Source organism: Myotis myotis, unplaced genomic scaffold (assembly GCF_014108235.1).
Source record: "Myotis myotis isolate mMyoMyo1 unplaced genomic scaffold, mMyoMyo1.p scaffold_m19_p_32, whole genome shotgun sequence".
Classification (NCBI taxonomy): domain Eukaryota; kingdom Metazoa; phylum Chordata; class Mammalia; order Chiroptera; family Vespertilionidae; genus Myotis; species Myotis myotis.
The window spans coordinates 1,413,814-1,438,913 of NW_023416338.1; the positions used below are offsets into that span (position 1 = coordinate 1,413,814).

Consider the following 25,100-nt stretch of genomic DNA (forward strand, 5'->3'; position numbering starts at 1 on the left):
TGCTCTATGCACTGAGCCAAACAGCTAGGGGAGGGATACACTCTTTAAAAAAAAAAAAAAGTTTTTTATTGACTTCAGAAAGGAAGGGAGAGGGGGAGAGAAGGGGTGAGAGAGAGAGAAACAGACAGACATCAATGATGAGAAAGAATCATTGATCGGCTGCCTTCTGGGGATCGAGCCCTCAACCCAGGCATGTGCCCTTGTCCGGAATAGAATCCAGAACTCTTTAATCCACAGGCCAACATTCTATCCACTGAGCCAAACCAGCTAGGGCTAGCATTACACGTTTTTATTGCCAAACCGCTCTCCAGACACACAAACCCACCCTTATTCACAGTGCTGAGAGTTCCCAGATTCTATTAATGAGAAGAAACATTGCTCAAACATGTGATGACCATGTGCATTCTTTTTGTACACTGTTTTTTGCCACTTTCCTACTAGCAAGACAAAGGAATGATCAGCTTTAAACTCAGTGAGCAGAGCAAGACAGTCTTCGTTGGCTAGCAGCTGCCTGCATCACAGGAGCATCTCCATTAATAAACCCAAGAGTCAGTAGGGATAAAAGAACTCTGGCTGAGGAAGTCAGGCAAGGGCTTATGAAAGAGGACCAATTTTAGGACCACAGGACTCTGGTAGGCAGGAGACAAAACAAGACAGGGGAAACTGGCTGGCTCTGTCACAGCTTTCTTTCTGGAACACACTTAGCACATGCCAGGCACTCTGTTGATGAATTACTTTATGATTCACGTGTAATTTTAACCAAAGTTCGCACAAAGGTTTTTGCAAATGCAGTTCTGGTAAATGACCAAATTTTAAAAGCACCAGGGGAGAGCTTGCTATGTAAAAGCAAATTGGTGGGGCTATGGAGAGCTGGACTTCCTGAGGCAGGCAGGTGGATCCTAGCCACATGCCCCCAACACTGGGGTCCTGGTTTCAGGATGAGTCTGAGGCCTAGCAAAACTGACATGGCCAGAGACAGCTTTTCTTTTCTTTTCTTTTTTCTTTTTAAAATATATTTTATTGATTTTTAACAGAGAGGAAGGGAGAGGGATAGAGAGTTAGAAACATCGATGAGAGAGAAACATCGATCAGCTGCCTCCTGCACACCTCCTACTGGGGATGTGCCCGCAACCAAGGTACATGCCCTTTACCGGAATCAAACCCGGGACCTTTCGGTCCGCAGGCCGACGCTCTATCCACTGAGCCAAACCGGTTAGGGCAAGACAGCTTTTCTTCCGTAGTGCTCTCATCAACCATGCTGCTTGCTCCAAGGAGTCTAGTGGTGGTCTTGCACCCTATGCTAAACTTAAGTATTTAATATGATCTAACCACGTCTAAGACATCAGGCAAAAATTTACAGTATGTGCCCTCCCAGAGTACTCCTAAGCCTCAAGAAGGGAGGGATGGCTCCTAAGGTAATCTCTAAGAAGGGCGGGCTCTATTGGAGAACAGAGCCCAGAGCTCAGGAAGAACATTTAGAGGACAAGGGATTAGGGAGGCCTTTGTGGGTGCTAAGCTGTTTTCTGGTACCTCTTTGCACACGTGGTGCTCGAGATAGGGAAGGGGCACCCAGTGCTGGCATGAGAATGTGATGGAGACTGGAGGTGAAGATCAGCTGGGCAGCAGCTTGCGGGGAGCAACCCCCAAACTAAGAAAGCAGCGTGCCAGAAGTGCAGGATCATGAAGGGAATTCCCCTTAAATTACTTCATCTGACAGTGGGCGACACGAACACTATTTGGACTACAAGTTTCCAAAGGAAGATGTAACTGGGTAGCCCTGATTCAGGCTCTGGGAATACAAGGTAAGTACCTACTGGGGTGCTTGTGGTACAAGTGTGACTAGAACTAATGGCCATGTGGGGTCCAGAAAAAATAGTGCCGATAGCATAAATCAATGCAGGGCAATGGGGACAGAGGTGACACTGATGGGAAGGAGACACATGAAGGCACCTGACTGGGAGCTTGGCAAGGAGAGATGCGCCCCAGAGCCAAGACCTGAATAAAATGCACCCCAATGAAAGCAGCAAGGAGGCCAGTGGGGTTAAAAATATCCACAGGTAGATCCAGGGAGAAGCACCCAAAGGCTGGGAGTAAGGGATGGAACTGCCAGAAAAAGCTTGCTCAGAGAAGAGACAACAAATACTGGTGACCCAAGCAAGATGCAGCAGGGTGTGGTGAGTAACCCCAGAAAGGGACAGAGGGAGAGGCAGCACCCTGGAAGCTACATTCGGAAGGGCATGGAACCTTGCAGACAAAAGGCGTGCCTTCATCCTGAGGGGAGCGGCAAGGAAAAGACGATTTCTCCCAAGTTCTCAGGTTTAGTTGATCAAGAGTAGGACCTCAACCTCAAAGAAGCAGGGTCTACAGCCATCTGCAGAGCAACACGCCAGGGTTTGTTTGGGTGAGGCCGGGGGAGGGTTTACAGACTATTATCTGGACAGAACTTAACAATGTTGCTTTGTTCTCATGGTATTTAATTTTACTGCTATCCATCTGTGGCTTCTGATTTGGTTTTCTTTCAGAAAGGTGCTATAAATAAAACAGTAAACTAATTACACACACACACACACACACACACACACAGAGTTAAAGATACTAGTATCAACACAAAATGGGTGAGGCAGGAGTGGTGAGGGCAACCTGGCCTCCAGGAGAGCTGTGGGGGAAATGGAGGGCTGGCCATGTGTGCAGAAGGCCTCTGGCTTGTGGTCTCAGTTTGTGACACTTTCCAGAGAGGAGCCAGCCAAGACCGACTGCATGACTGCAAGCTGCAAGTGGAGAAGCCAATGGGCCAGGAGAGTTTGCAAGAAACTTTTGGGAGAGGGATGACAGAAAAGCAATCACAGAACATCAGACGTCCGCGATTAGGTAAGTGGATGGGGCAATCATTTACTGGATAACATCAGGGCCAGTGAGACAGGAGGAGGAGAGGGAGTGAATGACTAGGCAACTTGCCAGCTGGCCAGGAGCCTTTGGTCCACTGCTTGCAAATGAGGCAGAGAGAGGTACAGGGTATGCCTACAGGGAGTCTTATATTGACAGAGGGGCAGCACCATGGAGAGGGAAGTATGTCAGTGGGGTTAAAAATGTCTATAGTTGGCCACATAGCAGACCAATGTGCCTAAAGGGACAAAAGGGGACAAGTGGCCCCATCATGAAGGGAGGCCTAGGTGTGCTAGAGAAGTGAACATGGGAGGGAGAGGGCATTAAATAAACATGAAGAATGATGTGCACTTTGGTTTCCACTATTAGATTACCCCTAGAAAGAAGCTTAGGAATTACAAACACGTACCAGGTAAATCCCTGCAGGCAAGGAGCAGTGGGCAGTCCCATCCTGGAGGAGTCATTCTGGCCTCAAGGCAGTGGAGCCCTGTCAGCCACAAGGACACCAGATCCCTACCAAGCAAGTCCCATCAGGAGGAAGCAGCCCCATACATTTTCCACTAAGTGACCATATTCTAGAAATCGCTAAGCAACGCCCTAAGGCAGTGGTCGGCACACTGCGGCTCACGAGCCACATGCGGCTCTTTGGCCCCTTGAGTGTGGCTCTTCCTAAGCCTTAGGAGTACCCTAATTAAGTTAATAACAATGTACCTACCTATATAGTTTAAGTTTAAAAAATTTGGCTCTCAAAAGAAATTTCAATCGTACTGTTGATATCTGGCTCTGTTGGCTGAGTTTGCTGATCACTGGTCTAGGCTCTCTGCTCCTCCTGTTCGTCAGACAGCCTCTCCTCCTGCGAAGTGCCAGCAGCCACAACCCTGAGACACAATGGTGAAGGTCGAAGTGAACAGATTTGGCCGTGTTGGGTTCCTGGTCACCAGGGCTGCTTTTAACTCTGGCAAAGTGGATATTGTCGCCATCAATGACCCCTTCATTGATCTCAACTACATGGTCTACATGTTCCAGTATGATTCTACTAATGGCAAGTTCAAAGGCACAGTCAAGGCTGAGAATAGGAAGCTTGTAATCAATGGAAAGTCCATCTCCATCTTCCAGGAGCGAGATCCCACCAACATCAAATGGGGTGATGCTGGTGCTGAGTATGTTGTGGAGTCCCTCGGTGTCTTCACTACCATGGAGAAGGCTGGGGCTCACTTGAAGGGCGGAGCCAAGAGAGTCAACATCTCTGCCCCTTCTGCGGATGCCCCCATGTTCGTGATGGGTGTGAACCATGATAAGTATGACAACTCCCTCAAGATTGTCAACAATGGCTCCTGCACCACCAACTGCTTGGCCCTCCCTGGCCAAAGTCATCCATGACAACTTTGGCATTGTGGAGGGACTCATGACCACAGTCCATACCATCACTGCCACCCAGAAGACCGTGGATGGTCCCTCTGGGAAGCTGTGGTGTCATGGCCGAGGGATGCCCAGAACATCATCCCTGCTTCTACTGGCGCTGCCAAGGCTGTGGGCAAGGAGAGCTGAATGGGAAGCTCACTGGCATGGCCTTCTGTGTCCCCACCCCCAATGTGTCGGTTGTGGATCTGACCTGCTGCCTGGAGAAAGCTGCCAAATACGATGACATCAAGAAGGTAGTGAAGCAGGCATCAGAGGGCCCCCTCAAGGGCATCCTGGGCTATACTGAGGACCAGGTTGTCTCCTGCGACTTTAACGGTGACACCCACTCCTTCACCTTCGATGCTGGGGCTGGCATTGCCATCAATGACCACTTTGTCCAGCTCGTTTCCTAGTATGACAATGAATTTGGCTACAGGGTGATGGACCTTATGGTCCACATGGCCTCTAAGGAGTAAGACCCCCCCCCCCCCCCCCGGAACACCAGCCCCAGCAAGAGGAAGAGAGGCCCTCAGCTGCTGGGGAGTCCTTGCCCCAGATCAATTCCCCGACACACTGAGAATCTCCTGACCACCGTTTCCATCCCAGACCCCCTGAAGAAGGGGAGGGGTGTAGGGAGCCCTACTTTGTCGTGTACCATCAATAAAGTCCACTGTATTCAGCCAAAAAAAAAAAAAAAAGAATCAGTCTATTGTAGGCCAGGGAACAGAGGCACCAGGTAGCCTCTGTGTGAGGGCTAGGATGACTTTACTAAGGCACAGACCCAACAAGGCTGCAGCCTTGGGTAAATTCTTCCCACAGTTGTCGCCCTCACTCCATACTGCCCCAGCCAGCCCCTACCATCAACGCACCAGCCCAACAACACAAGGGGCCGCAATAGACTCCTTCCTTCACCTTCAGACCTTTCATTTGCTATACCTGGTACTACCTTGAACTCTCTGTGGCTCTGAAGCTCAGACTCTCCCCATATACACATCTGGGAGCCCCAAAGCAGGGACATCTTTACTTGATTCCTGTCCTCCCAGTACAAAGTAGGTGATCAGTGAATGACTCTGGGATAAAAGGCATCCCACAGTGACCACACAAGATTGTCATCCTGGGGCTTCCAGCTCAATCTCAAAGTTCTGGAAAAGGAAAGCAGCTCTCATTTGCATAAGGAAATTGTGGTGACTGGCCAGACCATCCTTCACTCAACCAATGCTTTCCATATGAGCTCCATACCAGGACTGGAAACTGCAGTTGAAATGATAGTCTTTAAATGACTAAGCAATACCTGGATGAGTACTGCGAAGAAGGGCAAGGCTGCTCTGGCCACAAACAAGGAGAGTGTGCACTCCTGTGGAGGATGAGGCAAAGAGGAGCAGAGAGGGACAAGGCAGGAGAAGGCAAGACCAATGTAGTAACACAGACACAGGTTTGGAGGCAGGACAGATACCAGTGCATGCAGGCAGCTGAAAGGAGGGAAGGTAGGATGGCACAATGAAGGGGCCAAGTGACCATACTGGCTTTTTGTCCTTCACAAGGCCCTAACTGCAGGGTTGGGAATATAGTGTGCGGTGAGGGGCAGGCATGGAAGGTGCACTGGACCCAGAGTCCAGGGACATTCTGAACATAGACAATAGGAGAATCTCATTCCTGCCTCAATTATATAGTTGAGAATCCCATACTCAACTGTACCTACACACATTCAGCATGCTGTTCAGATGCAAAAGATGGGGAACCAAAGAAGGGATGCATAGAGACAGGGTACATCAGTGAGAGTGAGTGCTAGCTAGGGCTGCTCTCTGTGTGTCTGAGTCCTGCAGGAAATAAATGGCTCTCAGCACCTGAAACCAATGGGGAGAGAAGCTGGAAATGCAAAAACTCATAAACCTATCTGCAGATATATGGAGGAATTTATTGTCTAGATTCTCGTGACAGAGTAGACAGCATCTTCAACCAATTCAACCAAAGTTTTACACCTAAAAGACCCAAAAATGCTGTCTCCTCTGTTTTTACAATGACCTGTGGCCAAGAGGCAGGAGCCACCATGTGCTGAGTTAGTTGAAGGGCAAGGGACAGGAAGAGAATTTCACTTATTATTTCCAACCCAAAGCTTGCATGATTCAACTGGGTGTCCCATTTGTGGATATACTCCCAGAAGATTTCATGTTCCCAGTTTAGAAAAATGAAGGCAATTAATCATTTCAACATCAGATGGCACGATATATCTTTTGACAATGTCATATCTTACAAAGCTTGGTGTTCAGCAGTTACTGCAAGAAAAAAGCAGATACCATGTAAAAATTTACGTGGTACAAGAAATGCAGGTAGCAGATGGCCAATCTGGTTCTAGCGTGTGAGGAGCCGCGCAACAGGCACACACATTCCATTAGGAAGCAACTATGGTTATCCAAGGGTACTGTCTTCCTTCCAATTTATGTGCTTTATTTTTTTCAAACTGCTGGGACATTAGTACTTATTTAGTTGTTTGCTTTGGCCTAGGAGCAACACAAAACATTGAGATGCTAAGAATGTTGTGAACCACAAAAGTTTGGGAACTTCTGGATTAATGAAAAGTAAATTATTTTCCTAAATTTACAGACCCCCCCCCCCCCCCAATGAAGCACTTCTGTTTCAAGGACATTGATTGCTATCATCCCAACTCATCTAAGTGATCTGAAAACATTTTAAGGACAGACATTATTTAGCAGACAACACATTATAAATGTTTTTTCAAATTTCAACAGAAACTAGTTTCCTGAAGAGTAGGAGATTGGGGGGGGGGGGGGGGAGAAGGCATAAGGTAAGGCTTGGTTCTGGGACTCGGAAGGCAAGCAAGAGAGGGAAAGAGAAAGGCTATATAGGAGTAAGCTGATTTCTAGAGATTCAGTCCCAGTTCTGCCCATCATAAGAGGCTGAGTAAACCTAGCAGGTTGTGACTGTTTACACTTTGTACTTGTGGTTCCTCCTGAAGTTTTGGTCTCCCAGAGGGCCCACGAAGCCATGATCCTGCCTCATCTCTGTCCTGTCCATTACTCACCCCTGTGCTAAAGTGACATGCACATAGTTAGCAAGATGCCAGGGAAGGCAGGAGCAGAGCAGGTTGATTGGAAGCTTCATTGATTCTTCCGTGAAAGATGATGACCATACTAATCACACACACACACCTGTGCCAGGGCCTAAGAAAGCTTGCCCGTAGGTACGTGGTGCTTCCTAGGCTGGTGCTCTGCACTAAGCACTAGATCTGTATCTACTTGGTTAATTCTCACAGCAACTCTCTATAAGGCATGTGGTGGCCTCCTCATCCTCATCCCCATGGCAACATGGAAGCAGGGTAGCAGTGGCCTGGTTGGTCAGAGGTCATCTGGGGCTGTGTTTATCTAGAGTGCTCTGTTCCATAGCAGCCTCTGCTCACCAACCAAACTCAGGGGTGGAGACAGTTGACCAGCATTGCTGGGCCTCGTGAGTCTGCAGTTTGGCCAATGACAACCCATTTTCATGCCCCAGCACTTATTATTTACTTATTTATTTTTAAAATATGTTTTTATTGATCTCAGAAAGAGGGAGAGAAACATCGATGAGAGAGAATCATCGATCAGCTGCTCCCTGCACGCTGCCCTTACCAGGGATCAAGCCTGCAACCCAAGCATGTGCTCTCCTGGTTCATGGGCTGACAACCACTGAACAACACCGGCCAGGCTTTTTAAAAAAACAAAACAAAACACAACATCCCGGCATTTATTAATTAGTGAGCCTACCCTCTTTGCAGAATACCACGTGGTCCTTGAGCTGAGTCTCAGTTAGATTTCAGGAGTGGTATTTCCAAAGAATTTCACCCTCATAAACAAATCAGAGGCAAGATAACTCAGAGTGCCAGGCATCTGTTTGCAATGTGACTCGGCCCATGTCATAGGTGAAAATCTGAAGCACACTTCCCTGCTGATGCCATAGCAAGCAAGGTGGAAGGGAGCAGAAACCAAGTTGTTATTTATGCATCCCAAGCAGTAAGGGGCCACAGGGCTGTGGCCTGAACTTGTTTCATGCCAAGCAAAATGCTGGGGATACCAGGTGACCCCAGCCCCTAAAGAAGTTCTAAGTTCACAGTTGCACACACTCTTCAGAAAAAGGAAATCACCTCCCCACCGCTACAAGGCTCTACTATAAAAAAATCATTTGGGGGAAGGGCAAGATTATACCCGGGAACAAAGAGAAGGGAGTGGGGAACTCTAACTTGGGGTAAAAATTTACCAATTTTCTAAATGCTAGTTAATTTGCAGCAACTGTTCTCTTACCCTGTCCTAAGAACACCTTTCTTGGAACTGTTGGTTACACTGGTTACAAAACATGAGTATCAGAAGGCCTGCTCCCTCATGGTCCCAGAGCAGAAGTTACTTCCCATTCATGACCACAGCCTGCTTCACTGTGATCTGTGTCAGTGGGGAAGCACAAACACAGGATTCTTGTCCATCTAACCACCAGCTCAAGCAGCTGGTGAGAACAGCACTCATGTCATCAGCCAGACTGCACTACCTGGAGCCTAGCCAGTGGCTGTGAGCCGAAGCTGCTCTTAGAAGTCTTAATCCTCCTTCCCCAAGCTTGTACACACTCTGACCCACACCCCTAAGACCTGCCAACTGGGCCTGTTACACCTTGGACTCCACCCAGCAGCTGCCTTAACTCAAGCGATTCAAGGTGCAGATGAGCCAGTCTTCCTGATAGGGGAGTACAGACGTACTCAAGCTCTTGGTCTCTCACCGAGGGGACCAGGTCTACAAGGACCCTGCAGCCAAGAGGACAGGAGCCAGGCCCCAGGCAGACCACAACCTTGCCAATCAGATTCCAGTCCCTTTGCTTTGGAAACCAATCTAAATGACCTGTTGGATCATTAAATTAGGGGCACTGAGCCCTGGCTGGGTGGGCTCAGTTGGTTGAAGTGTCATCCCAAAAGGTTTACTTCCTGGTCAGAACACATACCATTGTGGGTTCAATCCTCAGTCGGGGCATGTATGAGAGGCAACCAATTGACGTTTCTCTGTCACATCGATGTCTGTCTGTCTGTCTGTCTCTCTCCCCCCCTAAAATCAATAAAAGCATATCCTCAGGTGAGGATTAAACAAACAAAAAATAGGGGCACTGAAAATTTTACACCATCTTTCCCTGAAAAAGCTGCCAGAAGATGGAGGACTGAGTGGCTCAGGTACAACAAAAGGTCTCACTGGTGCTGACAAGTAAATGTGATTGTACGGATTTGTAAATTTAAAATGTTCCTGTGATGGACATACAGTAAAAACAAACAAAACTCTGACGTGGACAAGATAAAATGTGCTAGCCCTAACCAGTCTGGCTCAGTGGATAGAGCGTCGGCCTGCAGACTGAAGGGTCCCAGGTTCAATTCCGGTCAAGGGCATGTACCTTGGTTGTGGGCACATCCCCAGTAGGGAGTGTGCAGGAGGCAGCTGATGGATATTTCTCTCTCGTTGATGTTTCTAACTCTCTATCCCCCTCCCTTCCTGTCTGTAAAAAAATCAATAAAATATATTTTTTAAAAAAGAAGATAAAATGTGCTAGGCTAAACTATATTCCAGTAGGAGCAGGCTAATTTTTCCTATAAAGGGCCAGAGAGTAAACACAAGACAGCTGTGTGAGACATAGTTTGTTACAATACTGCATTCTGCTGTTGCTATATCAGGAAAGCAGCCCCCTAAAAATCCTTAGACAAATGATGTGACTGTGTGCCAATAAAGCTGATATTGGCCTGTGGTTTGCAACCCGTTTCTAGACTTTATGACAAGGTGAGGTAAAGCAGAATGAAAAATTACAGATAAAATTAGGTAAAAATGTGCAAGTAGGCAGGTACACAGAACAATAAAATGAAGTGGGATATGGTAGTGGATCTGTGGAAGACTTATACCTATTTACACTGAAATATCAATCATCAACATATATGTAGAAACAGCTCGGCTTCTGTATTCTGCCCCCTTTCACACGCCCCCATTCTCTGTTGGTGGGGTTGGTCGGCCTGCCTGCCTCTGTATCTGGTGAGCTGGGTTCCAGGCACTCCAAAGCAGCCTTGAGTCTGGCCAAGTTTCCAAATTAGAGACTGGAAGATTATGACGGAAATATGATGCCATTAACTTAAACTCTGCATTCCCACTGACCTGGGTCTTGGGTTGTGCCTTTCGTAAGTCATTGTCTTCTGATTGCCTTTTTTAAAGCTATTTATTCCAGTCCTTTACTTATCTTCACTTTTTATCTTTAGTTATTAATTTTTTCAAAAGAACGGACAATCTAAACTATAATAAGAACTGCAATGTAACAGGGCTATTAATTCATGAAGAAAATTTCTACTTTGATAGGTGGACTCCAAGATGGCTACAGAGCCAAGCAGATCACAAAGCTGAGTAAGGTGGGCAGGAAGGCAACTACTGAAATGAGGAGAAAGACTAAGAGTGAGAAATTAGGATTAGGCTGACCGAAGTCTTGGGTTGCCCTGGTGTACATCAGAAAGCTTCTAAAGACGATAGCACACTGGTTTTCTGAGACCCTCCCCATTTCCAACAAAAGGATGATAATCAAGTTCATGATCCTTACGAACAAAATGTAAAACTGTAAAAATGAAAACTATGATGTTTCCAGTACACCAAATACTGAGGGAAACATGTCAGTGTCAACTTCCAAGCACGTGATCAAAGTCAAGCTGTTTGGGGATTTGGAAGGACAAGTAGAGGGAGGTGAGCAGTGCAGACAATCAACAACTTGCACAGACGATAGCTAGTAGTAGACAGAGAGAAGCAGTCCACTGCATGTAGCTGAAATGTTCCAAAATGCATCAGCTGGGTACACCGGTCTGGTATATGTAAGTGAAAACAACATTCAACAAGCAAGCAGCGCTAACGCGGTCAGAATCTCCACAAAAGCATGTGGTGCCTCTAAACAGCAGAGTGGTGGCTGAGAGTGATGCTGAAGGTTTCCCTGGGACCCACTTATGCTCACTGGGGACAAAAGGGGCCCAGGGAATGGGGCTAGCTGAGAGCTCCGAGAGACACCACAACTCGTCAGAGCAACACTTCAGTTATCACCACCAAAAGCCCTCAATGAGAGGAAAGTTAAAACCAGCCCTTCAATGGCTAAGAGAAGAGAGACATGGAGATACTCCAAGGAGCCAGGAACAGATACATCCATGATGGGTAAGGACACACTCTGACTCAGGGTTTAGAGATGCAGGAGCCTGGTTACCTCTATGAAGAGTTGATGCCAATGAAGTGACCTTTTTTTTTTTCCCTTTAAATATATTTTATTGATTTTTTTTTACAGAGAGGAAGGGAGAGGGATAGAGAGTTAGAAACATCAATGAGACAGAAACATCTATCAGCTGCCTCCTGCACACCCCCTACTGGGGATGTGCCCCTGACTGGAATCGAACCTGGTACCCTTGAGTCCGAAGGCCGAAGCTCTATCCACTGAACCAAACCGGTTAGGGTGTGACCTTTTCTTTAATGATATCACCTACCCTCTGAACTTCACTGAGAAGCTAAATTTTAAAGATTTTGGAGGGTGGGGGTGAAGGTTACTTTTGTCAGTATCAGGCCCTCTCAAGAAGTGGCTCCAGGAAAGATGACTGACTTTTCCTCTCAACTTGCCTCACCTTTCTCTCTCTTCTTTTTTAAAAAAATTGTTTTACTGATTTTTAGAGAGAGAAACATCAATCAGCTGCCTCCTGCAGGCCCCCAACCTGGGCATGGCCCCTGATCGAAAATTGAACCAACTTTTTGGTGCACAGGATGATGCTTAACCAACTGAGCCACACTGGCCAGGGCCTGCCTCACCTTTCATTGGGTTCAGAACCCAAGTAATGGGTGGGGGAAGGGAGAGCATTGCCTTTCCCAAAGAAAAGAGAACACAGAAAGTGACAAAGTTAACGTCAGAACTTGAAAAACCTGAGTCTGAGTCCCCCATTTCCAAAGTAGGAAATGAAAGACTGACACAAGGCCCAAAGACAACCAGCCAGTAAGAGATGACAGCATTTAAACTAGAGACACACTCCAAGGGTGCAGCGAAAATCGGCCCTTTTATAGTCAAGCAGCCCTAGAGAAATAGCTAAGGCACCTCTCCTGTCATATTAGGGTTAAGGCCTTCAGATAGCTACCTCCATGCACTGCAGGGAGGCCTCAGCCCTCAGCAAATATTCAGTGTCTACTTCTGCCCTCATAATCTGTGCATAATCTAACCGTGAGGTGGATGCTTAGATTTAAATAATCGTTCTCGCCGAAACCGGTTTGGCTCAGTGGATGGAGCGTCGGCCTGCGGACTGAAGGGTCCCGGGTTCGATTCCGGTCGAGGGCATGTGCCTGGGTTGTGGGCACATCCCCAGTGGGAGATGTGCAGGAGGCAGCTGATCGATGTTTCTCTCTCATCGATGTTTCTGACTCTCTATCTCTCTCCCTTCCTCTCTGTAGAAAATCAATAAAATATATTTAAAAAAAAAAAAATCGTTCTCTCAAGAACAGCTAAGGAAGCAAAGAACTGCCCAGGGAGCTGCTGCTTTGTGAGAATGAATATTCCTGTTTGCCATTAATTACACCTAGCTTACACTGAAGGTAAATGACTCACAGAAGTGTCCCAACTCTTACTTTGACAGGAGGCGGCTGCAGATACTAGAGAGAAAGTGTGATCTACCTCCTAGCAGGGCTCCCCTAGGCAGCCCAGGGCTTGCCTTTAGATGGCAACCACTGGCAAAGCCAACCCTGAGTTCTATGCCCCAGGGAAGCAGCAGATTTTAGATACTGATTCTGTCCCACTGTCCAAGTTTATTACCTGGCTGATTCTGTAAGCTTGTCCTTAGCACCCACTCCAGTGAGGAGCTCTCAGGCCACCAGAAACCAAAAGAGCTGCCCCCGTGCACAGACAATATTCCCAATGAACCTGGAGCATTCCCTGGAATTCCTCAATGCCTTTGTATTAAAGTTGCCAAAAATATTCAACATTCACCACATGAAGCTTCAAACCAGGGTCTAGTATATAGAGGACTAAATAAAAACGCGCGTACACATATCCTGGAGTGAAAAGGGCCAAGTGGGTTTTTAATAACTAGTTTGCAAGCCACGCTGAGGAAAGCTGGAGACGCACACCCACTGTGCAGTTTGAGCCCATGACCCTTCCGCAGCTCTCCACATCACTCTTTGGGATTCTGAGTTCTCCCAGACTCCACATCTGGGAGGGTGCTGAGCTGATGCCCCTATTATCTTCTTTGGGGTCTTAACACCCTCACACCAATGATTCCCACACCTCTGTACTGTCTGAGGGCCTGGGGCAAGGAACTAGACAGAAGAAAGTGAGAGAGCCTGGCCAGTGTGACTCAGTGGTTGAGCACTGACCCAAGCACCAAGAGGTCGCTGGTTTGATTCCCAGTCAGGACACATGAGGGTTGTGGGCTCCATCCTGGGTAGGGGCCGTGCAGGAGGCAGCCGATCAATGATTCTCATTCATAATTGATGTTTCTATCTCTCTCCCTCTCCCTATCTCTCTAAAAATCAATAAAAACATTAAAAAAAAAAAAAGGAGAGGTCTTCTCCTATGTATTTAGTAATACAGACCAGTCAGCATGTTCCTCCCATCCCAACCAAACTCCTTCCCTCCAAAGGCCTGACATTTAGTGGAGGAGCAGAGGCGTGCCAGGGTTCAAGTGCTCACAGGCATAAGGTTTCATTAGGTGTAGGAAATGGGCCTCTGTGATCCATCACCAGCATGGTCGGCTTTGATGGAAACAGTTGCTGAATTTCCCCAGGATAAACAGAACGTAGGGAGGAGGGAAGGGGATGTAAGAGCAAGGAACTATGGACCTGGGCCAGTTCACGGTGGGAACCCGAGGCAGCGCCTAAGCGAGCCTGGGGGAGGTAGAAGCACTAGAAAAGGTCTCAGCCTAGTATTTTTAAATGGCACAATGGGAGACAATAAGACCACTAGCCAATGTGTGAGGAAACAAGTGACCCCCACAGTACTCAGCCAATGAGGAACCTGAGGAAGGACTGAATAAATAGGCTGAGTTTGCTACCCCAGGTGTGCCTGTACAACTGGACGAACACCTGCTCTCAAGAACGTATTAAAAGTCTCGTTTTTCGCCATACTTATGTCTCAGAGTCCATTATTTGAATTTGAACAGGTAAGCATTTCTCACATTAGGAGAGGGCAGAATATGAGAAAAAGACTCCAGCTGAGAATTTGCAAAAAAAACCAATAAACAAACAAACAAATAAAAAACAGGGCCCAAAGTTCTTCAGTAGCCCAGAAAGAGACATAAAGAGAGGACTTAGGACCTGGTGGTGGAGGGTGCAATGGGGGCTGCTGCACAGAGAAAGTGATACTTCATACTTGCACCATATCTACACACAACTGACAGAAACATTATGTGGCCACTCAAGCACTAAAAAATTTTCTAGTAGTAATGTAAAAAGGTCAAGCTGAGTATATTTCATTGAATATGTAATAGTATATGCCATTCAACCCAATATACCCAAAATATCATTTCAACATGTAGTCATAATAAAAGAAATTTTACCTTTTCATACTAAATATGTCTGAAATCCAAGTATACCCCATACTTACAGCACATCTCTATTCAGTAGCTAAATTTTCACCCAAAATAATTTATCTGTATTTAGAGTCTATAAAATTTAGAGTTGAAAAAGTAGATTCACATATCCAAAGTATTCCAAACATACTTAAAAGTTCTCCAATAACTAAATTAAGCATCAGTTTTAACATTTAATTAGAATTCAATAAAACTTAAAAATTCAGTTCCTCAGCTGCACTAGCCACATTCTGATACTCAAGAGCCCCGTGTGGGCCTTATCATAAACATCTAGAGCAGCGGTTCTCAACCTGTGGGTCACGACCCCTTTGGGGGTTGAACGGCCCTTTTACAGGGGTCGCCTAAGACCATCGGAAAACACATATATAATTACATATTGCTTTTGTGATTAATCACTATGCTTTAATTATGTTCAATTTGTAACAATGAAATTGGGGGTCACCACAACATGAGGAACTGTATTAAAGGGTCGCAGCATTAGGAAGGTTGAGAACCACTGATCTAGAAGGTTTCTCTCCTCTAGAAGCTAGGTCAGGGCACATCCTTTAGGACCTCTGCTCCAGAACTACAGCAATCCAGACCACACTACATATTTAGGGTTGGTTTGACCCCAACTCAGTCCCACACCAACCACCTTCATCACCCAGTGATCCATCTATGTTACAAATCAACTTGCACTTTATAAACCTAAATATAATGATTTAAAAGAAAACACTAATATCACATGAGATGTGTGAACTTGTTTGAATGGGAGAGAGAGACCTTTTGGGAGACAACATGGAAAATCTAATATGGGATGCAATTACTGTTAATTTTTTGGTATATAACAAAATGTTTATTGTGGGTTTTTAAGGATGATGCCCTTTTTGTTATAAATGAATAAACCACTGATTTTTTATCTTCTTATTGTGGTAAAATATACATAACATAAAATTTAACATTTTAATCATTTAAAAATGATCAGTTTAGTGGCATTAAGTATATTCACATTGTTGTGCAGCCAGAAGTACCATCCATCTCCAGAACATTTTTAATTTTGTAAAAGTGAAACTGTCCCCATTAAACACTAACTACCCAATCTCCTCCCCCCAGCCTCTGGCACCCACCATTTTACTTTTCTGTCTCTATGAATCGGACTACTCTAATTACCTCATATAAGTGAAATTATTTGTCCTTGTTATGACTGGCTTCTTTCACTTAGCTTGATATCCTCAGGGTTTACAAAACATGTGTCAGAATTTCCTTCCTTTTTATAATATTCCACTATATGGATATACACTTTTGCTGCTTCCACCTTGTGGCCATTATGATCAATGCTGCTATGAACATGGGTGCACAAATGCCCGTTGGAGTCCCTGCTTTCAAGAGAATGCCTTTACTTTTATTTTATTATTGTTTTTAAATCTTCACCCAAGGATATATTTTTATTGATTTTAGAGAGAAGGAGGAAGAGAGAAACATTGATGCGAGAGAAAAACATCAATCAGTTGCCTTCCGTATGCACCCGACCTGGGATCAAACCCTCAATCTTTTGGTGTACTGGACGAGGCTCCAACTAACTGAGCCACCTCTGTCAGAGCAAGAAAATGCTCTTATTTTTAGAGATGCTTGCTGAAGCACTTCAGGTAAAATATCACATCTGCAACTTACTTTCAAAGGATTTGGATAAAAATCCCGTGCACTAATAAAACAAAGGTGGCAAAATGTTAATTGGCGAGTCTACTTTTGGTAGATGTAAAATTTTTCAATATTAAAAGAAAAAATATCAGTAACTTCAAAACTAGCACCAGCTGCTATGAAGAGAAAGCCAGTGCAAAAATAAGTACAATGAAAATAATGTCGCTGGCATGGCTGCTTGCTCAAGATTTGGAGCTGTACTTAATTTGCACTAAGGGAGATTAGCATCTAATGAGATCTCAAAGTGAGAAGGGTTTTGGGAAACAAAGGGTAAGGGTGTGCTCGCCCCTGGGGATTGCTGGTCCCAGGACTAGCTGAAGTCTCCTTAGTTAGGGATTAGGCATCCAACAATTTGGGAACATTGTTGAGGGAATAGAGGGCAAGATCACCATGAAAGCTATTGCAGGATCACAAGAAGACCCCAAAAATGGATGGAGGATGGAGTCAGACTCAAATATAATTTAAGAGGCTGAATCCTGATAGTTGACCCTGAGGGGGAGCCCAGGATTAAAATCAACTGCTAAACCATCTGGTAAAATGTTGGTTATCTAGGGATAAGGGCAGGACAGAACAGAACTGAATAACAGGGCTGAGTGGGGACCATTAAGGAAGTTGTATACCCAGAGGGGAGAGCACCCAGAAAAATGTCAAGCAAAGTCCCTGCCGGGGAGGTAGGCAGAAAAAGAGACCCGGAAACCAGTAGCCTCCTGGTTGGTGACACCGCAGGCCAGGTTACACAGGCAGGCCAGGCTATAGGCGGCAGGTGTGGGTCACATGGCTCTAGGGTATCATGACTACTCCCTGGATTTTCTGTCAGTCTGTTGGCAATTTAGAGGACTGGGGAAAACATAAATTGTATTCCAAGAATTGAATAGTTGGTGTCAAAGGGAAGGAAGTAGAAACTATCCTAGAAAACATTAACCGTGATGTGAGGTACATAAGTATTAGATATTGAAGGGAGAGTTTTGGACCAAGGTGGACACAGCAAAGGGAGGGGTGAGATGAGAACTTCTGAACAAGGCTCTAGAGCAGGGGTGTGCAAACTTTTTGACTCCAGGGCCACAATGGGTTCTTAAACTGGACCGGAGGACCAGAACAAAAGCATGGATGGAGTGTTTGTGTGAACTAATATAAATTCAAAGTAAACATCATTACATAAAAGGGTACGGTCTTTTTTTTCAATAGTTTTATTCATTTCAAACAGGCCGGATCCGGCCGGTGGGCCATAGTTTGTCCACGGCTGTTCTGGAGCCTGAGCTGAATCCCCAGGTTCCTCACAAGAAGGTGGGGATTGGAACACAGGATCTAGTTACAAATGTAGCTCCTTCCCAGACGATGTTTTGTGAGACATATGCAAAATTCAGCAGGACTAGAGATGCTGCCCTGAGCCCCCTTCCCCAAACTGGGATGCCCCCCTCCCCAATGTTGTAAAGAGCTTGGAGAGGCTTTGCACTTCCCTTGTTCTGGCCTCAGAGCAGCTAGCCGATATTAAGAAGTCAATGCATGAGGGTGGCCTCTGAGAAGGATGGTGGGTGCCATCCCCGGCAGATGGAGGAGGGCAGAGCTCTGAGTCCACCCTCAGTGAATGGCATGAATAAGCTCTTTCATTAGCAAAAAAGAACACGCAACAGTACCATCGGCTGAGGCGAGAGGAAGGTCAGAGGAACAGGCAGCAATCCTCAGCCCTGGTCCCCACCGTACATGGTGGCTGGAACAGGCAAGGCACAAGCGCAAGAATGTAAACCATATGAGCTATCTCACTGTCCATAACAATTGGGGGAAGCCAAAATACAGAACCACACTAGAACTGCTTCATATCTGTCTCCCACCTCAGGCTGCCCGTATACAGGTCTCCCATATCCCATGGGTTAAGGCAGGGGTGGGCAAACTTTTTGACTCGAGGGCCACAACGGGTTCTTAAACTGGACCGGAGGGCCGGAACAAAAGCATGGATGGAGTGTTTGTGTGAACTAATATAAATTCAAAGTAAACATCATTACATAAAAGGGTACGGTCTTTTTTTTTTTTTTAGTTTTATTCATTTCAAACGGGCCAGATCCGGCCCACGGGCCGTAGTTTGCCCACGGCTGGGTTAAGGTGACTCACTCAAAATGTCTCCAAATTACTCCAGTTGAAAACCATGCTTCTTACCGAATTAAAATTGGTGCGAGGATAGCTCAATCTGATGAAGCCAAGAGAATGGAAGCTGGGAAAGATGTGAATCATGGGGGATGGGAGCAAAGTGTACTTGCGGGGACACCAGACACCACCACCCCCCACCCCCGCCCAAGTCACCCACAGCTAGGACCGCGCCCTCAGATAGGAGGGCAGGCAAAGGGTGCTAACTCCCAGGGTGCCAGTGGTGCCTCAGCAAGGGACTCAGATCAAGGAAGCCTTCCTGAGAAGTAACCTTTTGCAGATCCACAAAGAAGGAATTCACATTTTGTCTTATTTGGTTTCATGGAGGAGGTTTGATTTAAAGGAAGAATGGGTAAGTAAAAGCCTCCAGGATGGGGTAAGGGTAAGGGTGTCACACACTTGAACACAAGAATCCCCAATGGTAGAGGTGTGTGAGCAAACCCATTTGGGATTAAGCGCCCCCCTCACTGATGACATTCAAAACAGAGACTAAATTGAGTGACAGGCAGATTATTAGAAGTGTACGCAAATGGAGTCAATGTCAAAAATTTAGTACGGGACTACTTCAATTCTCAAAATGCTGCACTGGTATTAATGATATTTCAATGTGCCTTCACTAATTCTGTTACCATGTTAGAACACAAACATATAATTTGTTCCCTTCGAGTTCACTGGTTGCCATAGAAATGGCATCAAAATGCATTCTACTTTCAGGTGAAGCAGCACACCATGGGAGTTAAAGAAAAATCTTCATCTAATTCAATCCAGTTCAAACCCTGTAAAAATACAGTGGAACCTCCGTTCTGTAATCTAATTCGCTCTGGAAGGCTTTTTGAGAAGTGATTTGTTCGAAAACCAAATCATTTTTCCCCATTAGAAACCACGTAAATTGAATTAATCTGTTCCAGACCCCCAAATAATTTCGTTTTAAACTTTCTTATATACAGCACGTGTCTAAGGTACTGTTTAACCTATAAATAAAAATTTCTTAAATTTATTGAACTACCCCCTACTAGCCTTAAAGGAATCACTTTCAGCACTCGTTCCAGGGGTGTCTTTCAGGTCAGCATGCAGCATGTTCGTGTGTTCATATATTACTGCCTCAGAAATGCTGTCACTGGCTAACAGCTTTTCCTTTATCTAAATCAACAGTTTTTCAATCTCTTCAATTGCCAGTGATCGCTGCTTCTTTCACACCCTTACCAATATTAGCACTCTCAATGGCCTCTTTTTGTTTTAAAACTGTACTAATTGCTGACTGGCCAGCAACAAAAGTATTCTCTCCTTTGTTGCCTGAGAAAAGCCAAAGGGTTGACTGTAATTAAGTGCAAGTATACCTAGAACATCACCTATACAGATATGTCCTAGGCCTAGGGGAGAAAGCAATTTCACTCAACACAATCATACAGAACACTAGCCCTATGAAAGATCCTCTAGGCCACTGATTCTCAACCTTCCTAATGCCTCGACCCTTTAATACAGTTCCTCATGTTGTGGTGACCCCCAACCATAAAATTATTTTCGTTGCTACTTCATAACTGTAACTTTGCTACTGTTATGAATCCTAATGTAAATATTTGTCACAAATTGAACATAATTAAAGCATAGTGATTAATCACAAAAACAATATGTAATTATATGTGTTTTCCAATGGTCTTAGGCGACCCCTGTGAAAGGGTCATTCGACCCCCAAAGGGGTCGCGACCCACAGGTTGAGAACCGCTGCTCTAGGCAAACACAACTGAGGTGGTGGGGCCGCCGCCCTCAAGACTGGGACCCAACATATTCTGCCCTCAACCAAGGCACATCCAGAGGCAACAAAGCTCACAGCACACACAACCTCCTTCTCTCTCTGAGCACACAGTTTTCATGTTTCTGATTTGTTCCATTTACATACTGATCCACATATTTATGAAAATGTAAGCTCCTGTCCTAGCCAGTTTGGCACAGTGGATAGAGTGTAGCGTAGGCCCACGAACTGAAGGATGCCAGGTTCAATTCTGGTCAAGAGCAGGTTGCAGGCTCCCTTTCCCAGCCCTGGTCGGGGCATGTACAGGAGGCAACCAATTGATGTCTCTCTCTCACACTGATGTTTCTCTGTCTCTCCCCCTCACTTCCTCTCTCTCTTAAAACAAAAAAACCAAACAAACAAAATAACAAAACAAAACAAACAAAACATGTAAGCACCACCCCGAATAGACACAAGATCCCTTGGGGGTGAGGTTCACTATCTCTCATGAGTAAAGATAGAGAATAAAGGCTATTAAGATAGATTTCAATCCGAATTATGACTTGAGAGGTTTTTCAAAAAGTATTAAGAAGAAAAAAGTATTATGAATAAGAAAAAAGTCTACAGAGGTGATGGTCCCCAGCAGGACCTAGATTGAAAGAGGTGGGCACAATGGCATTTTTGACCCTGCAAGACCCCATCCAAGGAGTTCTGATAAGGGTCCAGATTGCTCCTACTTTTGTTAACTGTGTCCCTGTGATCCAATTACAGCTTTCTTCCTCTCGCTATCCAGCAACTATCTGGCTTGTCCTTTTGCTTCCCTCCTTCACTGGTATGTGCTAATATGTATCTGTCTGGCATTTGTCTGTAAGACGGTGTGGAAATGGAGAGGCTGAAAACCAACTGGTCCAGGCTGGCCACGCAGCAGGAATGTGGGGGTACCTAGGTATATCCCTGTTATTTCAGATGTTCCTGGTTTAGGTGAAAACTCTGGATTTCTGATTCAACCATTCAACAAACTTACTGTATATCTTGTAGCACTGCAGGCTCTGGGGATTTAGCACAAAGGCACCTGCCCTTATGGGTTCAACAAGAATGAAAACAACTATGTGATGTACTATGAAAAAAAGGGTGGATGTACCTGGGATTGGGACATTTTTCATCCCCACTTCTTGGAATTTTTCACAAGTGAGGCTCTATGGTTCTTAATCTCTTCTCATTTCCTCCACTTTATGTATTAAATGGGGTAACAGTCACACAAAGAACAAAGTTTCTTCACTGAAACAACTCATTCATGTGTAAATTACTCAAAAGACCATTCGCCTGGCATATATCTCTATTTTGAACATGGTGGCTTGTGATTTACTTAAATAGCAGCTTCCATTCAGTGATAGCATCTTTACATTGTCATCTTAAAAGATAATGAAAAAGGACAGATTATTTTTTACCTTTAAGGATTTACAGCTCATTAAGCCAGTTCCATACTACAACTTCACTTTTTACCTAAATCTTGATTATTACAAGCATATGTACATTATTCTCCAGAGAGTCAAGGATCAGGTCAGTTATCCTGGACTCCACCCATCAGGTAGTTTGCAATGACAGCAAACCCTAGGTTTACATTATTACAGCTAGAAGAATGCTAATTCCTCCTAGTAGTCACAGAATGATTCCCTAAATAAAAGCCACAATTGTAGGCAATGCTGAATAACAGCTACTCTGCTGACCAATTTTTCATTTCACAAACATATTCCACCTTTAATTAGGAAAGCAGGCCAAGAAGAGTCCCCTTGTTATGGCAACAAACCACTGTCTTTATTGACCATTCCCTGGTTTTCTATCTCAGAATTCTCAGAAACCCCACAGATCCTATGTGCCAAATGTAAAAGACCTTCAAGTCACAACAGTCTTGGCAACGTACCTTTATGGCCTTTACTCATGACTGCAGACTCGGGTGACTTAAATCTATACCACCAGGGTCTCTCTTTGCTGCTGGAAACAGGGACCCAGAAGCTCTCGGCATTATTGGGACTACACCACAATGGACCAATATAGAAAGCTGCTTGCCTAATAAAGCACTGTGAGCATATGAGGAAACATCTGGAGAGGCTTTTATGCCCAAATATCCCAAACTGAAAATGTCCTAGGTCTTGGATATCATCATTTTGGACACTAAAGGACTCCAGGAAAGGAAGGAGAGCAGCTCTCTGCTCATCACTGGGCAGGCAGGACACCTTCTCTTGGAGGTTCAGTGCCCTTGGAAGGGCTGGCTCACGCCACACCACCACGGACCCAGTGTACATCTGGGATCCTCACAACAGTCACCTACCATTGAAGCCAATAACTCAAGGAGGCAATGAAGTACCACTCAAAACAGTGACATCCAAATGGAAAAAACAATCCTCCTATATAATAAAGAGCTAATATGCTAATTAGAGCAAACAGCAGAACGACTGTCTGGACGACCTTCTGGACGAAGCCAGGGCTGCGAGTGCCAAGCCCCTTGCATGAATTTCGTGCATTAGGCCTTTAGGTGAATAATAAAGTCAACTTTAATTCAAAATAAGACAAGTTGAACCCCCAGATGCCAAATGTAAAAACTGAAGCTAAAAAACAAACCTGAAACTCAAGTTTAACTACAATAGAGTGGTAGCATCTGATAAGGTCATCACAAAGCCCCCACACCACAAAGAAGGCAGACTTATCTCTGTTCCCAGGACACCAGGATAGAAGCAGCTTACTGAAAGGTGAGAGGAGCAGTTGAAGGCACAGCAAACAGGACAGCAATTCGATAGCAGGCAAGTAGACAACCATGTAATTTTACCAAAAGAAAACCAGCCAACAATTTAACTGCCATGACAGAAGGAAAACAGCTTTAGATAAACTATTCGGGTACCACTCATTAATCTGTGAGTGAATAAAATCAGTATTCAGCAAGGCGGCAAGGTACACCCGCTAAATATTTTTTTATTATGGTAAAATATACAAAACATAAAGTTTATTCGAGGATATGTTTTTATTGATTTCAGAGGGAGAGAAAGAGATACATTGATCGGTTGCCTCATGCATGCACCCTACTGGGGATTGAACCTGCAATCTAGGTACATGTTGTGACCAGGAATCAAACCTGCAACCTTTTGGTGTACGGGATGATGCTCCAACCAACTGAGCAACCTGGCCAGGGCTACTACTTTAACCATTTTTAAGTACATAGCTCAGTGGCATTATATGCGTTCACATTGTTGTGCAACCATTAACCCCACCCATCTCCAAAACTTTTCCATCGTCCAAAATTGAAACCATACCCACTAAACAGTGACTCTCACTCTCCTCCATCCAGCTCCTGGTAACCACTCTTTTATTTTTTATCCCTATGAATTTGACTATTTTAGGTATCCTAATATATAAAAACCCAGGGTCCGTAACGTCCAAAACAACCGAAGACTCGACCAACCAGAAGTCAGTCCTGCAGTCAGTGCTGGTTTGCTGTGCGACCCAGCACTGACTGTCGTAGCTGCAGGCATAGCGACCCAGCACTGACTGCCAAGGGGGCTGTGGATCAGGCCAGGAGAGAGAAGCAGGGTCTGATCCGTAGCCTCCGTGGCAGCTGTTGATCAGCCCTTCTCTCTTTCTCTCTGGGCCTGGCCAGCAGCCGCGCCTCTCTGATCAGGCCCAGAGATGCTGATTGGCATAGAAACTGACTAATCTGAACCAAATCTGGGTGAACTGTGAGAAGCCAATGGCTGCCTAGGAGGCAGAGCTTTTGACGCTGACTGGCATAGAAACCGACCAATCAGAAACAAATCTGGGTGAACTGCAAAGGCAGAAACCTAAGGTGGGGGCTGAGGAGGGGTTTTAAGGGCAACAGCTGTTTGGTGTAAGGTTTAAGAAAGCGGTTCAATTTTTTAATGACTGGTTTGGCAGTATAGTGCATATGGCTGGATATCAGTCCAGATACAGGGATTATGTATTTTTGTCTGCCAAGAGCATCTCCTCCTGCTGAAAAAGGCTCCCCCCCCCCCCCAATTTAAGCAATCCTATCCTATATAATCTATCTATACTAATAAAAGGGTAATGTGCTAATTAGACTGGGTCAACTGGCCATCTTCCGGACATCCAACTTCCTTCCGGACAAAGCCATGGTGGTGGAGGCCGAAGCAGAGGCATTTGGGGGCAATCAGGCCAGCAGGGAAGGGCAGTTGGGGGCGAGATCAGGCCGGCAGGGGAGGGCAGTTGGGAGCGAGATCAGGCCGGCAGAGGAGGGCAGTTGGGGGCGAGATCAGGCCGGCAGGGGAGGGCAGTTGGGGGCGAGATCAGGCCTGCGGGGAGGGCAGTTGGGGGCAATCAGGCAGGCAGAGGCAGTTAGGGGCGATCAGGCAGGCAGGTCAGCAGTTAGGAGCCAGCAGTCCCAGATTGCAAAAGGGATGTCCGACTGCCAGTTTAGGCCTGATCCGTGTGGGATCGGGCCTAAATCAGCAATCGGACATCCCCCAAGGGGTCTCCGATTGGAGAGGGTCAGGCTGAGCTGAGGGACCCCCACCCATGCATGGATATCGTGCACCGGGTCACTAGTCTTACATAAGTAGAATGATACAATATATGTCCTTTGGTGTCTGGCTTCTTTCACTTAGCACAATGTTTTCAAGGATCATCCATGTTGTAGAATGTATCTGAATTTTCTTC

At 45.6% G+C, this 25,100-nt stretch overlaps 1 protein-coding gene and 1 pseudogene across 18 annotated transcripts in view; one reads left to right on the forward strand and one right to left on the reverse strand.

The window, feature by feature from the left end:
- The window catches only part of BRD4 (bromodomain containing 4), an 88,772-nt gene that overhangs the window by 34,546 nt on the left and 29,126 nt on the right, over positions 1-25,100 (reverse strand). For 7 of the 18 annotated variants that reach the window (XR_004966660.1, XR_004966661.1, XM_036302503.1 and 4 more), the window contains exon 1: positions 3,599-3,622. The exons of 3 other annotated variants lie outside the window; for them this stretch is intronic. The gene's annotated coding sequence lies outside the window, so the exon portion shown is untranslated. Of the gene's footprint in view, positions 1-3,292; positions 3,480-3,598; positions 3,623-25,100 lie in introns of those variants that run through there. 8 more of the 18 variants (XR_004966662.1, XM_036302508.1, XM_036302505.1 and 5 more) reach the window with 4 other exon arrangements.
- On the forward strand, positions 3,646-4,760 carry LOC118652587 (annotated as a pseudogene).